The sequence below is a fragment of the Mauremys reevesii genome, linkage group 8, assembly GCF_016161935.1.
Source record: "Mauremys reevesii isolate NIE-2019 linkage group 8, ASM1616193v1, whole genome shotgun sequence".
Taxonomy (NCBI): domain Eukaryota; kingdom Metazoa; phylum Chordata; order Testudines; family Geoemydidae; genus Mauremys; species Mauremys reevesii.
Genome location: NC_052630.1, coordinates 32,599,301 through 32,615,138, shown reverse-complemented (window position 1 = coordinate 32,615,138; position 15,838 = coordinate 32,599,301). Strand labels below are relative to the sequence as shown.

General features: G+C 45.8%; 1 long non-coding RNA gene across 1 annotated transcript; it reads right to left on the bottom strand.

Annotated features, from left to right (window-relative positions):
• Positions 1–497: 497 nt before the first annotated feature.
• LOC120370781 lies at positions 498–13,917 on the bottom strand. The gene is made up of 3 exons (XR_005583926.1): positions 13,817–13,917; positions 13,410–13,477; positions 498–577 (listed from the first exon to the last, which is right to left on the bottom strand). It is a non-coding gene; the product is annotated as an uncharacterized LOC120370781 (long non-coding RNA).
• Between the last annotated feature and the right edge of the window lie 1,921 nt (positions 13,918–15,838).

Sequence of the window (15,838 nt, the reverse complement as noted above, 5' to 3'; positions counted from 1 at the left end):
TTTCCTTTCCCCTCTTTGTTGGAATCTGTTCTTCACCATTGTCCTCTCTCCCACACACCTCCTCAATTTCTACCATGCTTCCAATGTGGTGGTCTCCTCCCTTCTGTTCCTTTCCCCTTACTTTTCTTCATCCCCATCAGCTTTCTCATGGGGGCTGGCACACAGGTTAGCCTCAGTTTCCAAATGCAACTCTTGAATGAGAGGGAGCATGGTGAAAAAGGGAATTTGATGCTGTCGCCTTCCAAATGTTGGTGAGGTGGTACCCATAAGCATAGGAACATTCGTACAGGACTTCTCCTGATTCCGCTGCCTGAAAGGGACAATGCCAGTATACGTTCAGATGCTGCAGGTGAGATCCTTTGCAGTCCCCTGAGCTGTGCAGTCCACAGAGTTTAAATTTTCTAATGTGCTATTCACATTGGCACTGACTGAGAAAAGGCCTGTGCTGGAGGAGAATGGCACTGAGGCACAGTATAACACCACTGTATTGAGTCCTTGCTGAGTGAAAACCTCATAATTCAGGCAAACTTACTCCATCGGCTGTTTGCATTCAAGGTTCAGGAACAGACACAGCAGGCTAAAGGAAAAGGAAAAACAGACATAATTAGGCCTATTCAGGGGTGGTATCTGACTGCTCTTGGTGGTTTTAGGCACCCATCATGTGCTGTATTCAAAGTGTCCTACTTTGTCCTTTAAAAACACACACACATTAAGTGAATTTTTCATTCATCAAAACTTCAGTGGCGCCAAGAACCTCTGTCTGGGCCAAATGCGACTACAAAGGACCTATAAAGGCAAACAGCCTCTCATCCTCTCTGCTGTTGGCCTTAGCTAAAGCTATTATTACCAGCTGATGTCCATTCAACAGCAATGTAATCCAACCCTCCTCCTTATGACATGGCAAGCCTATTGCCTCTGTAGCGTCTACAGTCTTTTGGGTATTTCATTCTTTCTGATTTGTTTCCCTCATGCATAAATAAATGCCTTTTTGTTCTTCGCTGCCCAGCATTTCCCTTCTGTTTCATCTAGTTAATCACCTGTGACTGGTAGTACATAGCTCTCAAGATCCTTATTGTTTACGAGTAGAGAAAGCTGGCTCTTCATAACACTTTTTCCATCTTCCATAGGATCCCTGTCCATCCATCCTTCCTTCCTTCTCGACACTTCACTTTCCCCAGGTAGAATATGTCTCATGTTCTTTGCAGATGTGCTCTTTAAGCAGGGGCAGCTCCAGGCCCCAGCACGCCAAGCGTGTGCTTGGGGTGGCATGCCGTGGGGGGCGCTCTGCCGGTCACCGGGAGGGCGGCAGGCGGCTCCGGTGGACCTCCTGCAGCCAGGGGCGGCTCTAGGCACCAGCACAACAAGCTGGTGCCTAGGGCGGCAAAATCTAGGGAGCGGCAAAAGGCTGGGGCTGCGAGGAGCGGCCCGTCCCTTGCTGCCGGGGGGGAGAGGCAGGCTGGGCCGGCGGACTGCCGCAGTCATGCCTGCGGAGGGGGCGCTCGTCCCGTGGCTCGCCTGGACCTCCCGCAGGCATGACTGCGGCAGCTCAAGCGGAGCCGCTGGACCCGCGAACCGTCCGCAGCCGCGGGAGGTCCAGCCGAGCCACGCGGGACCAGCGGTCCCTCTGCAGTCATGCCCGCGGGAGGTCCGCTGCTCCCGCGGCTCCGGGGCGCCTCCCGCGCATGACTGCTTGGGGCGGCCAAAAAGGTAGAGCCGCGCCTGCCTGCAGCTGTGCCTGCGGAGGGTCCGCTGGTCCCGCGGCTTCGGTGGAGCATCCGCAGGCACGCCTGTGGGAGGTCCACCGGAGCCGCGGGACCGGCGACCAGCAGAGCGCCCCCCGTGGTGTGCCGCCGTGCTTGGGGCGGCGAAATGGCTAGAGCCGCCCCTGTCTTTAAGATCTCCCGATTCTTTCCTTTCTTTTCTTCCACATGTGCAGGGCCAGCTCCAGGTGTTTTGCTGCCCCAAGCAAAAATATATATATATATTTTTTAAATTAATTAAAAAAGCGGGGCCGGAGTGCTGCTGCCAAAGCAAACAAACAAACAAAAAAGCCAGAGTGCCGCCCCAAGCACATACTTGGAATGCTGGTGCCTAGAGCCGGCCCTGCACATGTGCAATGGAAATGATTTTGCATTTCTTCATAATCATCCTAAAGCCACATTCCTGCTTTGTACTTATCTCATGTTCAGGTGTCTGTCAGTGGCTTCTATTCTGCATTTAGAAAGAATGAAATGTTCTACAAACTTTCATCCATGCCACCCTCCATTCATCTCACTGGTCATCTCTTCTTGTGCAAATTTTCCTGAGCTCCAAAGAGGCAGAAAGTTTTGGCATGCAAGGTGTAGGAGGTAAGTAGAGGGTGACCATTGAAAGAATATGCTCTTGTCTAGCACTACACTTCAGCCCAATAACTGTTCCTTGCCACATTTAAAAGAGGCTCTGCAGATTTAGGGTAATTCGGTCTTAGCTAAGCTAAAGGACCTATTGTGATGTGGTTCTCTGTCTGAAAGAGCATGACACACATCTATATTTATGGTATATTATGAAAGCGCCAGTTATAGTTCCATAGCTAAGGTTGCATCGAATTTTGCATTTAGAAGTAGTAGCAACTTTAACTTAAACAAAATTACTTCTGACCAGTTTTAGCCAAACTGTGTGTCAGTTTTACAGACCATGGGTGGCCATAAAGATAAGAATGTTAATGGTGCCTTCCTGTCAACTTAGTTTATGGCCTATGCTTTTAAACAACCAGCAGTGATAACTTTAATCTAAACAAATGTGTCTAACCTGAGATGCTTCTGAATAAATGAAACATAGCTGCATAAAGGCTGGAGAAAATGTGCATGTTATTTGATCTTTAGCACATATCCTAAAATATAGATTTGTATTTGAATTGTGTTTGTAAATTATCCTAAAGTCTGATGGTCCTGTATCTCCTCACACCTCGCTGAGATAAGACCTTGATAACCCACATCATAAAATTCAGATGGGATGGGGAGAGGAATAGCAATAAAACCAAGACATCAAATGTTTATCGCAAACACATTTTCCCTCAAACATCATTCAGATAAAGAAAATAAGCAACCTGAGCCAGGAACTCCTGATAGACACCTCACATTTTTCACTTGTAACCCTAACATCTGGTCAATAACCAAAGGAGGTGACCTTATGCATTTTAAGAGTTTCAACACTTGAGGTCTATGATATGAGAATCAAATGATCAGAAAATTAGGTTTTCCTTCTGCACTAGAAAGATTTGGTTTACTATTGTATGATGTAAGTTTTGTTATTTGTATGCATTCTATCTCTCAGCGCCCAGAATGCTGAATACAGTTATTTTAGAAACAAATAAATAATGCTACTGTGACAGTGTGCTCTGATTAATTAGGGCATGGCTATTACTCAGGCTAGAGCAGCAAAAAAGAAATGTGTGTTAGCATGTCTGGAAAACAAGTACTAGACAGCCTGAGGCAATGCTGGTAATTGAATTCACGCCTCACCCCACCCCAACAAATTAATTTTTCTTAAATGGAAAAAAAATAGTGGGAAAACTAAATCAGTACAACACTTGATCGTGTACAAGATATTCATTAGGAATCAAATCCTGAACACCCTTATTCAGTTTTTACTCAGTCCTTGCTAGGACATATATCATTGACTTCAACTGTAGTTTGCCCAAGAATGAAACCCGAGGCCATTAATTTGAAGCAGCATATTCCACACTGATTTCAGTAGGGGGAGCTGCTTAAAGATTTTTGGGATGAGATGATCTTTAGTAAGGACCTCAAGCCTGGTCTACACTAGGCGTTTAAACCGGTTTTACGAGCGTAAAACCGATTTAACGCCACACCCGTCCACACTAAGAGGCCCTTTATATCGGTATAAAGGGCTCTTTAAACCGGTTTCTGTACTCCTCCCTAATGAGAGGAGTAGCGCTAATATCGGTATTACCATATCGGATTGGGGTTAGTGTGGCCGCAGATCGACGGTATTGGCCTCCGGGCGGTATCCCACAGTGCACCACTGACCGCTCTGGACAGCAGTCTGAACTCGGATGCAGTGGCCAGGTAGACAGGAAAAGCCCCGCGAACTTTTGAATATTTCCTGTTTGCCTAGGGTGGAGCTCAGATCAGCACGTGTGGCAATGCAGATAAAAATCAAAATAAAGAAAGAGCTCCTGCATGGACCATGCGGATGTGGTCGCTGTAAGGGCAGGCAAATCTGTTCTATCAGCGCTCTGTTACAGAAGACGAAATTCAAAATCATTTTTAAAAAATCTCCAGACAGACGCCATAGCAGGTGCTCAGCGCACTGCTGCGTGACAAACGTAACGGAAAGCCCAAGAATCAAATAGACGCTCATGGACTGGAGGACTCAAGCTATCCCACAGTTCCTGCAGTCTCCGAAAAGTATTTGCATTCTTGGCTGAGCTCCAAATGCTTCTAGGGTCAAACATAGTGTCTGCGGTGGGTCAGGGCATAGCTCGGCAATTTACGCACCCCCCCTCACCACCCCCAGAAGTGAAAGGGAAAACAATCCTCTCTTGACTCTTTAACATGTCACCCTATCTTTACTGAATGCTGCAGATAGACCCGATGCTGCAGCACTCAATACCAACATCCTTGCTCCCCTCCGCCATGGGTGGCTGATGGTGCAATACGACTGGTATCCGTCCTCGTCATCAGCCTGTTGGCACATGGGGCAGTGCAAAAGGACTGGTAACCATGCAGACTACCATCCGTTAGGTCGATCAAGGGTGCCTGGCCCTAATTTTTCATGGTAGATGGTACAGTATGGCTGATAACCATCATCGTCATAGCAACAGGGGGCTGAGCTCTGTCAGCCCCCACCCTTCATGTGTAAAAAAAGGATTCAATTGCCCCTGGACTAGCAGAGGGATGCTGGGCTCCTCTGCTCCACACTCCTTACTGTCCTGTCTGGACTATCATAGCAGCTGGAGGCTGCCTTCCACTCATTTCTCACTAACAAGTCAGTGTATCTTATTCCTGCATTCTTTATTACTTCATCACACAAGTGGGGGGACAATGCTACAGTAGCCCAGGAAGGCTGGGGGAAGAACGGAATCAACAGGTGGGGTTGTTGCAGGAGCACCCCCTGTGAATAGCATACAGCTCATCATTCCTGCAGGATCTGACACAGAGCATATGTGCTCTCTGATACAGTGGTTCTCTAGTACACTTGCCCATATTCTAGGCAGGACTGATTCTATTTTTAGATACCATAAAGGAGGGATTGACTCTGGGAGTCATTCCCAATTTTGGCTTTTGCGCCCCTGGCTAAGAGTAGCCAGGGGCACTTATGACAGCAGCAAATGGTGCAAAACGACTGGTAGCCATGCTCATCTTTTTACCAATTTATGGATTGGTAGATGGTACAGTATGGCTGATAACCATCTCTGCTGTCATGCAAAAGCAAAAGCATGCTGCTGTGTAGCGCTGCTGAATCGCCTCTGTCAGCGGCATCTAGTACACATACGGTGACAGTCACAAAAGGCAAAACAGGCTCCATGATTGCCATGCTATGGTATCTGCCAGGGCAATCCAGGGAAAAAAGGCGCGAAATGCTTGTCTGCCATTGCTTTCCCAGAGGAAGGAGTGACTGACGACATTTACCCAGAACCACCCACGACAATGATTTTTGCCCCATCAGGCACTGGGATCTCAACTGCGGGAACTATGGGATAGCTACGGAATAGCTACCCACAGTGCAACGCTCCAGAAGTCGATGCTAGCCTCGGACCGTGGACGCACACCACCGATTTAATGTGTTTAGTGTGGCCGCGCGCACTCGATTTTATACAATCTGTTTTACAAAACCGGTTTATGCAAATTCGGAATAGTCCTGTAGTGTAGACGTACCCTCAGTGTTGGTCGTACATCTTGGTATTGGAATATCCCTGTACTCTGATTTGAAGAACCCCCAGGAGAAACGCTGTATGATCTAGAGTCAGGACCTTTGTCACTGTCTCACCCTGTGGCACTGGGAAATCGCGTCAGCTCCCTGCCTCAGATTCCCCATTCAGTACACTGAGAATAAAAACATGCTTGTCCTTGTCATGCAAGGCTGTTGATGAGCATTAATTAATATATGGCCCAGGCCTTGTTCCCACCGCTGTCAATGGGAGCAGGAGTGGGCTCAGATGTACAGTGCTTCCAACTTGCAATAGGCCATGTATGTGTCACCTATTGTTATTGTGCATTTATTCTCTCCATGTTATGTCACTGCAAGAAATAAAAAAGGAAAGGTATAAACTCCCCCTAGTAATCAATCTGCCTTATTAGGCAACAAGGATTAAGCCAAAACTTTAGTCAATGACCCGAGAGACCAGCCCAATCTCGAAATCCTCGTGTCTGCATGTTAAGGGCACTGCAGAAGTATGAAGCAAATTCCCATTGAATGAGTGGTCAAATCACAGGCATAAACTCCTGAAACACCTGTCAGTGGATGAAGGGGATCAACTTCTCAAAGGATCTATGTGCTACGAATGCTGCACTCTGAGAAGAAGGCACAAGCCCTGTCATAAGAAAGCCATCATGGAAATGCAAGTGGACAAATAAGGGGTTATGGGAAGGAGTACAATGTATATGTGATTGTGCTGTTTTTTAATAGGATATGTGAACTCTTCCCCACATATTCCTCAGCTCAGCCATTTTCAGCGAGCAATTTATTAGGATTATGATGATGTATTTATTTGTATAAACACAGTGCCTAGGAGCTCTAGTCCTTCACTAGGACCCAGTTGTGCTGGGTGCTGTACAAAGAATGAAAGGACAGTTCCTGCTCCATTTCCCAGAGAGGCCACAACAGACGTGAACCTTTAGGAGTTACATAAGTGCAGAGAGAATAGTGGCCTTGCAGATGAGCTCGGGAAAGCCATTTTATGCATCTTGGGCAGCAAGGAAGGAAGCATGGGGAGATTTGTGTGAGACGCCAACAGATGATCAGACAAAGCTAGCACCAATGGTGGAGACGAAGGGGCGGAGAAGGGAGCTATGTAATTGCTATGTTTTTCCTCCTCGTGTGTTGCACTCCTAAATTTTGTGGAGTCTATTGTTTGCAGAGGCAACTCCATTTTGGGTTCAGTTCGGATACTGCCTGTTACAGGTGAGACACCCCCACTGCACACTTTTGTGGAAGTGTTACTTTCAGAGCCGTAACTAGGGATTTTTGCGCCCGAGGCAAGGGACAGGGGCAGCACGTCCAGCTCTTCAGCGGCAGATTCCTCTCGGAAGGAAGGACTTGGTGCCGAATTGCCGCCGTTCTTTGGCGGCAATTTGGTGGCAGGTCCTTCCATCCAAGAGGGACTGAGGGACCCACCGCCAAATTTCTGCCCAAGAGCCGGACGTGCCACCCTTCTCCCTTGCCGACGACCAGCAGCAATGTGGTGGCGGGTCCCTCAGTCCCTCTTGTAGGGAAGGACTTGCTGCTGAATTGCTGACAAATGAGAGACTTTCTGCGCCCCTCACCTTCCGCACCTGAGGCAAGTGCCTCACTCGCCTTGCCCTCGTTACGGCACTGGTTACTTTTATTCTTTCTTGCTTTGCTTGGGATTTTTCTGCCCTGTAATCTAAAATAGCAGTCATTTGGATCGAAACTGTGTAGTTACACTTGATTTCCAGAAAAGTTAATGAACCCCTCAGCTCCTGTGGAAAGGGCTGACTGAAGGCAGGGACTTCCCTGACAACCTCTGCCTAAAGGTCCCGCCTGAGGGAAGGGAGGGCCTGATCCTGATACACCCTGGGAGGGAGGCATTCCCCCACTCCCTCTTTCTCTCAACTCAGTTTATTTGTGTTAACTCCCTTTGCTTTTTGCTTGTGGACTACTCCAGAAGGGGAGGCATGGAAGTGACCTGGCCAGAGGGCCAAGTCACAGGAAGAGGCAGGCACCATAGAGGAGGAGTGGCCTATGGCAGCAGACCCCAGCAGAGAGAAAGCTGCAATGCCATGTCTGGCCATGAGGAGGTGCCAGCAGTGAGCCAAACCCTTCACAGAGACCTTTGTTTGTCCTTGCAGTGTCCTCATGGGGGAGTTACAGCACAGCACTGTAGTGTACCCTGCTGTTCACAACCCCTTAGTCCAACCTGCAAGGCAGCATAGACATGCCCTTAGATTGTAAACCCACTGAACCAAGAACTGCCTTTTTTATTATAGGTGTGCACAGCGTTTTCTCTAATGAGGCCCTGATCCTTGCTTGGGGCCTCTAGGTGCTACCGCAGTACAAATAAACAAACAATTATAACAAATGTCTTAGCCACACTCTCATATCTAAGAATATAAAATTGAAAAACCATGTAAAAACTGCAGACCAATCTACCTGCTATGTCCCGTATGAGAGAGACAAGGCAAATATGACTTTTAGTGTGTACAAAAATAACATCTAGAGGCAAATTTGGAAAATGTGGCCCTTTAATGCTTTTACAGTTGAATGAATGTGATGCACTGAGAATTCCTACCCCTTCCCCTCACTCCCCAGCAGCTGTATCCTTGTGGAGAGTTTTGTGTTTTTTAACTATAAGAGTTTCCCAGTAAGGGACTTTCTCATCTCTTTTCCATTCTAATTGCAGCTCTACTGGGAATAATAAAAGCGTTCAGCTCTTATGCTGAGAGACATTTGACTTCACTGTAGAAACGATCAATTAGGGAGCATTTTACACCTTTTGCGAGACCCACAGAGTGATTAAAAAAAAAAACTGTGAGAAGCCTCATACAAAAGGACCATTCACACTATTTTGAATATTTTTTCTGTTTTCAGCTTGGATATTTTAGCAGAAAGGACATTTGCCTGCAACAGTATTTCAAGAGAGTAACTCGTGTTTGAAGAACTTTCTCAAGGAGGAATTATGTCTTCAGAATAGGTGAGGGCAATTCTTTTCTTTTGTTTGATTTCAAGTAAGAAAAAAAGTAGGGGGAGGGAGAGAGCTAAGAGACAGAGTAGCTGTTACATGGGAAATTGTACAGTGATCTATAAGCGATCAATACATGAAGATTGATTTTGATCTCAGTTCATCATCATCATCATCACCACTCCCATAACTGCATTGATCATTGGGGCACCATCATTAATGAGCAATAAACCGATTGTCTCCACCCCTGACAATTGTGTGTCAGTGCTTGAGTCTCTGCTAAGTCCATTCCCGTCCACTCTTTTATGTTGTTGGTCCAGCTCTTCTTCTGTCTACCTCTTCTTCTCTTCCCGTGAACTGTCCCTTGGAGGATGATCTTGATACATGGCCATACCACTTCAGCTTGTGCTTCTTCATGGTCATCAGGAGATCTTCATATGACCCAGTGCATTGGGTGATGATGTTGCAGAAGTGCTAGGTCATCCCCTGTGGGTTCGGGGATAGAATAGGCCTACTGCTCCTCCTGCATGTCATAAGAGGCGACTAAAAGGGGGCTGCCTGGAGAGGGATGGGCTCTGCCACATTAGAAACATGCCCAAGTCAACCATGTCCATAGCTGATTGGTCACAGCCCAGGTTAATAATTACCGTACCAACCGTCTCCCACCAGGGCAGACTCGACACGTACACTACTGGTGTAACCCCAACAAAGAGGATCCATGGAAGAGATAACATCACCATAGTCACATGGAATGTAAGGACATTGAGACAAATAGGGAGGTTGAAAGAAATCGTGTATGAAATGGAACAATACACCTGGCACCTCATAGGTATCTCTGAGATCAGATGGAAGAACTTTGGAGAGGCACTAATGGAAGAAGGCCATGTACTCTATTATGGTGGAGAGGACAAACATGTCAACGGCATAGGATTTCTTGTGCATAAAGATATCAAGAATTCAGTATTAGGATGTCACCCAATATCCAGTGGGCTTATTTCCATCCATCTAAAGGCAGTACCATTTAAGATCACAGTGGTACAAGTCTACGCCCCTACAACATACTAAGACTATGAGCAAATCGAAGATTTTTACAATCAGCTCCAAGACATCATAGATAAGGTACACAAGAAACATATCCTGATTGTACAGAGAGATTGGAATGCTAAAGTGGATACTGATGCACAGGCAGATTGGCGAGATTATTGTGGCTCTTTCTGTAATGTGGTAACCAATGAGAGAGGACTGAAACTTTTGGAGTTTTCCAGCTATCACAATCTGGTTCTTGCAAATACATTAGGAGCACATAAAGCATCCAGACGATCAATGTGACATGCACCTGATGGTTTACATCACAGTCAGATCGACTACATCATGGTGCAAAACCAATTTCGTTCTGGGATCAACAGAGCTAAAACAAGGAGCTTCCCCGGTGCTGATATTGGAAGTGATCATGACCAGGGGCGGCTCTAGGCACCAGCGGGCCAAGCGCCCGCTTGGGGCGGCATCCTGGGGAGGGCGGCATTTGGCCCCGGTGGAGCTCCCGCCGGCATGCCTGCGGCAGGTCCACCGGAGCCCGGGACGAGCGGACCTGCCGCAGGCATGACTGCGGCGGATCCCGTCGTCCCGCGGCTCCGGTTGAGCTCCCGCAGGCATGACTGCGGCAGGTCCGCTCGTCCCGGGCTCCGGTGGACCTGCCGCAGGCATGCCGGCGGGAGCTCCACCGGAGCCAAATGCCGCCCTCCCCAGGATGCCGGAGCCGCGGGAAGAGGGGACCCGCCGCGGGACTGGGGAAGGGCGGCGCAGCGCTCCGCGCTGCTTGGGGCAGCCTACTTTGTAGAGCCGCCCCTGATCATGACCTTCTGATGCTAAACTTTTGGCTACGGCTAAGGAAAATCGTCAGGCCAAAGAATTACTAGAATCAAGTTTGACTTAGAAAGACTTAGAAACTGAAGCATTGCAGAGTCATTTCAAGGAATGATCGGTGGAAAATTTGCTCTGCTGCTTGGTCTAGAGGAAGACGTAGAAACAATGACCAACAATTTCAACGCTGTAATGAATGAGGCAGCAATAGCCATCTTTGGGAAACACTGTAAGAAGACAAAACCTTGGGTCACAAATGAAATACTACAAATGTGTGACATTAGAAGAGAACTCAAGAGAGACAAAAACAGCACTGGGGAGCTGATAAATACAGAGTGATTGGCAGAAAGATCAAGAAAGGAATCAAGGTGGCCAAGGAGATTTGGATTGAAAAACAATGCTCTAAAATTGAAGAATGTATCAATAATAAAAATAGCAAATGAACCTTCCAGTTTGTAATAGATCTGACAAAGGAAAGATGGACCAAAGCTTACACAATTCAAGATCTCAGTTACACCTGTGTAATCCAGAATTACTCTCCTGAAGTCAATGGAATTGCACCAAAAGAAAATTGGGGGAGATCAAAGTTGGGTCAGTGCAGTTAATATATTCACTATGACTTGCTATTTTAGAATAACAGTAATTTAAAAAAAAAAATAAGGCCCCAGTGCTGCAACCACCTGCACACATGATGAACTTTACTTATGATTAGTTCTTTAAAGTCAACGGGATTTGCTTGCTGAAAATTAAGAGCACAGGTAGGTGTTTGCAAGATTGAGGCCTGGGAAACCACCTTAAGCCACCACTCAAAATATAAAACCAAATGCCTTTGGAGGTTTACAGAAGTGTTGTTCTTATTTCTCTCTGATCCTCTGCACTTCCTGGTTTCATCCAGGATGGGAAACCAAAGTCTTGAAATATTGGGTTCGATTCTGGTCTCCTTTACACTGGGGTAACTCCACTGACTTCACTGGAGTTACTCCTGATCTTCATCAGTGTAAAGGAAAGGACAACCAAATCCATAGTGTGAAATGCTGCTCTCACAACATGCCAGAGTTCTGCTTGACCAGACCATCCCACCGTTCAAGAATTACAGAAGAAAACACATTCTTGTGAGCTCTTCCGTCTCCATTTGCAGACCCAAAGTGGTCTGATAGTTAGGATAAGCATTTGAACTTTTTGGGGTTGTTGGAACCAAACTTTGATGATGGCATCTCAGTAATGAGTAGGATATGAAACACTGTACAAATTCATGGGACACACATTTATATAAATTGTCAAATTTGCCAACAGCACTCAAAAGCTTTTCAGAGAGAATATGCTGCTAACCAGGCCTGTCTCTCCTCCAGTCTGGCCTGTCTCTGCTGGAGGTTACTGTGGATGACAACTTGGAAAACTTCACTAGTGCAAAATGCAACTGCTGGCCTTTTAAATGGGACAGGGCACCGGGAGCATTTTGTTCCAGCTATCCAGGCCCTGTACAGACTGTCACAGTACTGGCTCCCAGGTGGAATTCATTGTTGATGGTCTTTAAAGCAATTGACTGAGATCTAGATCCCTGATAGCCTGCCTTCTTGGCTATGTTCCATCAGGATGGATAAGACTAGAAGTTTCTGAGTCTAGTAGCAGAGGGTTTTAGCCTGTGAAATTGGCTTCCTTTGAGGGTTTGCTCAGGCCTGGTTGAGAACAGTGTATGGTTCATCTGTTTAGTGAGGGATTTGGAAGGAGTATGGGGGAGGCTGTAGGTTGCGTTTATGAAACTTAGCTGTGAAGTGACTACCATCGCTCCAGTATGTGGCAATGATGAAAGGTTGATTTTTGGAGACAAACTGAACTTGTTCATTGGCAGGGATTTGGTTGGCTGTCCATAGGGACTGCATTCCCCACTGGCATAAGTCAAGTCAATGGATGTACACTGACAGAAAATGTGGCCTCATATATTCACGTTTTTGTTGATTTACTATTTTAAGATACCCAGAGGCCGTTGTGATGGGGGTCAAGGACATTTATGTGCATCATAAATACATAAATAAATGTTAAAAATTCTACAGTGGTGATGCAACACTCCTAAAGCAAACAAACAGGGCCATAACCAGGGCAAGGTGAGTAGGGCAGCCACACCAATGTGCAAAGCCATGGGGGTGGAAATATGGGGCAGAAAAATGATGAAAAAAGACGAGTGGGGTTGCGCAAGTATGCTTGCTTCCCCAAGGTGCTAAAATGCCTAGTTATGCCTCTGCAAACAAAGATTAACATTCAGAAGAAAGAGATGGCAATTGTGTGGAAGATTTTTCAGTAATGCCTTACAGATTTAGAGGCACAAATCCCATTGATTTTCAATGAGCTTTGGGTGCCTAAATCTCCTAGGTGCTGTTGCAAATCTCCCCCTTTACTTTTAAGCATCTGGAATAGCCCTGCTTCCTCCTCTTGTAACCATTCTGAGTTATATTACTCGTTAGAAAAAAGAACGAGGAGTACTTGTGGCACTCTCAACATGCCAGTCATTCACACTCAAGAGCCAGAGACTAACCATCGTTCTCTGAGATGTGTATTTTGGGGTTTACTGGGTCATTGAGTGCTTACTTGGCTTGGTATCCTGCTGCATAGTTTAGTAAAATTCACAGCCATGGCATTGCCTCTTGGAGCTATTTAAATACTATTGAAATTCAAGATGATTGGCAAATACCTGCTTTTCTGCTAATATGGAGCCATATTATTTCCTCATCACTTCAACTGCACCTCAAGAAAGCTGTGCTGCTGGTTGGAGAGAAAATATTTAGTACACATGGATACAGACTAAATTATTAGATACAGAGCTTGCAGAGAAGAGAACTCAACAGATAATTACCTATACTGCTCTCAAAGGTGTATACTGGGACCTTATAAATAATCAAAGTCAATAAATGTATAGTGGACAATTGTAGTAATACAATTAAAATGAGTGGAAAAGAATGAAGGAAACTGGAACATGAGACCCATCTGTTGTGATGGGACTGATCCTGCAAATACTACAAGAGTGTAGCCACACCTTCACAAGGGAGGAGGAGAGTTAAGATTGCACATATCATGTTAACTGCTGACACTGCCTAATACCTTGAGTGCTTGACCGTGCAACCTATGTGTTCTCTCCATGTAGCTTTTGGTATGGAATAACAGCCAAAATATCTTAGGATATGTCTATACTGTGATCACAGGGTGTGATTGCAGCTTGAGTAGACATACCTGAGATATCTTGAGTTCTGGACCAATGAAACCATGGTAACATGGACTTTGGTGTGAGGTAGCTCTGTGAGTAATCACCCAGGGTTCCAAGCGGGCTTGCACAACCTGTGTTGAAGCATGCACTGCTGTGGCTTTACTGCTTCATTGCTCCCTGAGCTAGCTAGACTCAAGAAGGAAGGTGATTCAGGCTGGGTGCTCCTCTCTGTATCGTCTCTAATACGTGGCTAGATTGGGCACGTCTGCTTAAACTGCAATCACACCCTGTAACTGCAGCATAGACATACCCTTAGTGACAATGATACAAACCCGACTCTTGCTGCCACTAGCAATATGTTGTTGCTACAGAATTATTTTATGTTGCTTTCATTGTTTTGGGCTGAGTTGTGCAACCCTTACTGATGCTGGTGAGTCCCAGTGAAACTGATGTGATTACTCGCCTGAATAAGTGCTAACCAGTTTGAATAAGGGCTCCCCAATCTGACCCTTTGTTATTGTAACATTTGCTTATAACCTTGTAGCTGTGCATGGGGCTTCTTGGTGGGACTTTGTGTTTAGCAGCGGCCTTGCTCTGCTCCCACTGAAGTTAATTGGAGCATTACCAGTGACTTCAATGGGAGCAGACTTAGGCACTTTTGAAAAGCCCATAGCACTGACCTAAGTCTGCTGCCATTGAAGTCACTGGTAATGCTCCCATTAACAACTGTGGGAGCAGAGCAAGGCCATGCTGAACGCCCTTCCTGGAGGCCCTTCCTGGAGCCTCATGCAGCTACAACACTACAAGCAAATTGTTACCATAACGAAGGGGCTGTTTGGGGAGCCTTTATTCAAACTGATTCATGCTTACTCAGGTGAGTAATCCCATCAACTTCCCTGGGACTCAATTAAGATAGTAGACATGACAACTCAGCTGGCTAGGATGATAGAAATATGTAGATTAGGTGATATGTTCCATGGGGTAAGGACCTTGTGTTTTGTGCATATTAATGGCACTGTCTGGAAAACAGGGAGCTGTTAAAAATATTAGTATTCTTCTGTTGTTTAAAGCAGATGAGCTGTTTTCTCTATGTTAAGAGAAGTGTCTGGTTTAGGACTTGGTACAGAGGCCATTGAAGCATGTGGAAAGCCTCCCATTTACTTTAATGGGCATTGAGTCTGCTGGTTACACCCTAGTGCCTTCAGGGAAGTTCCTTTTGATTGACTTGGATATGAAGGGAGAATCTGGCCTGTGGACTTTAATACTTGTGTGTGTGCGCTGGAGAGAGCAAGCATTGGAAGATATTCCATCTCTTGTCCATTATAGCTTGCGTATGCTCCACTGGGAGTGGATTTGTGAATTCAGCCTGGATGGTCAGTTCAGAGGAAGATTCTACTACCCAGATAAAAATGTGCATTTCAGAAGCAAAACACATCTGCATTACAACACAACCAGGTTCAAAGCAGTTTATGGGAAGCAGCTGTGGGTTGTCTTCACTAATTAGGAACAGCACCTACTTGAGAATGTGATACAACAGGTTTACATGGTGCTATTAGGTAAAGAAAATTAATGTCTGTTTTTAATAACTGCAAGTAGGAGAGGTGGCAGAAGTGGTAGAGCATTTTTAATGACATCATTCACCCAGCTGTTGGACACATCTGTAATATAGAACTTCTTTCCAATTGTATAATGCTACTTCCTTGCTCTTCTATACATTTTGGGCTGAGAGGTAAAGTTACCTATCTGGAGGAGAGTAGCATGAGAGATGGTTGTGTTTGTGGTTAGGTGTTAGTGTTGTTAACATTAAATGTTGACTAAACTTTAGTAAGTGCACCACATTAGGTATATTTTTTTCAAAGTGCTAATTACTTCACTATGAATTTGGCACTTCTGCAAAAATCCCTGTGCTCCCAGCCAAG